Raw genomic sequence first — 1,394 nt, 5'->3', positions numbered from 1 at the left:
CTGAACTGATTCCTCCAGTGCCTGGACACAAACCTGCCTTAACAAATTAAGTCCTGTTTGTTTCTGAGACCCGTCTCCTTTACCTGGACTAGGCTGACCTAGAACTCAGTCCTCCTACCTGCACTTCCCAGCTACTAAGAGTGGCGTGCACCACACACGCTCAAACTACTTAAGGCTGTGACCAACAAGCTCACCTGGGAACACACACAGCCCGAAAAACGCAAAGTAAACATAGCAGATACATACAGCAGGGTCCTTCACTGTTTGTGCACTTATGTGCACACGGGTGCACTAGGCCATGCGTTTGTAAAACTGTGCATGACACTCGTGCACGCGTGGATATGCCTGTCCCTGTATAGACACGTGTACATTCGTACCATGGTGTTTTTACGAAAGAGGGCTGGTGCCACCAGGCTGCTCTGGCTCGATGGATTCTTCTATGGAAGGGACTTAACCAAGGACCCATGGGCGTGGGCACAAAAGCAGGGAACGCCACCATGGCAAAGGTGAACCATTCCCTTCCTCCTACACAGGGCGCCCGGAGACAGGGAGCCAGCCATCACTACGCATGCGCAGATGGCGGCAGAGCCGCGGAGCATGCGCAGACATGGTGCACCGCTTCCCCGCCGCCTATGTGCCCACCGCCCGGCATACGGAAATCCGTGGAGGATCATCCGACGCTCGTCTTCTGATTCGTTCCGACCACTTCCACTTCCTGCCGTCGGCGAGCGTGTCCCCATTGGATGCGCGCCAGGCCTGTTTTGTTTCCGGGGGAATCTGTTTTTCTAAAGAACGCTCACAACTTCCGGTGTTCCCTTCGGCCTCTGATTGGCTAGTTTTATGAATTAATTAAAGTATAGTCGGGATAAAATGGATAATTTTTTTTTTTACCATTTGGATAAGTGCTTAAATTATCAAGCAGATTAATAGAATTAGAGTACCTTTCTACTAACACGTCTTTTTGGACTATATTAAAAAAAATCACCATTACCAAAAAGTATTACAACTATTGGCCTATAAATAGTCCTGCGCGCAGGCAGCAAGCTGTGTTGTATGAAAGGAGAGAAGGTTAGCACTCCCCTTGACAAGGATGGAAGAGGCCCTTGGGCCTAACAACACACATACGGTTAAGGCATTGCCACCTACTTCGTGGCATCTAACCACTGTTTTTGTTTTGTCCGTCCGTGTGTAAGATTTGGAGAAGCTCAAGGCTGCAGAGGACGTACTTTTGTACATCCTACAGTCTTGCTCAAAACTTCTGATAACCATCCTGGCTCTCTGAACCGTGTATGTGTGCCGAGGCACCTGGGACAGTCTGAAGCCTAGAGGACTGCCAGGTTTGGTAACTCAACTTCCCATCTGCTGAGAGCATTTTGCTCATCACCTTCAGATAC

The 1,394-nt window shown here is 49.5% G+C and overlaps 1 non-coding gene across 1 annotated transcript; it reads left to right on the top strand.

Annotated features, from left to right (window-relative positions):
• Positions 1-1,046: 1,046 nt before the first annotated feature.
• On the top strand, positions 1,047-1,172 carry LOC131910179 (U6atac minor spliceosomal RNA). Its single transcript, XR_009379038.1, has one exon. It is a non-coding gene; the product is annotated as a U6atac minor spliceosomal RNA (small nuclear RNA).
• Positions 1,173-1,394: the final 222 nt, after the last annotated feature.

Source organism: Peromyscus eremicus, chromosome 4 (assembly GCF_949786415.1).
Source record: "Peromyscus eremicus chromosome 4, PerEre_H2_v1, whole genome shotgun sequence".
NCBI classification, from domain to species: Eukaryota; Metazoa; Chordata; class Mammalia; order Rodentia; family Cricetidae; genus Peromyscus; species Peromyscus eremicus.
Note: the sequence above shows the minus strand (reverse complement) of the source record. Positions and strands in the feature narration are given on the sequence as shown.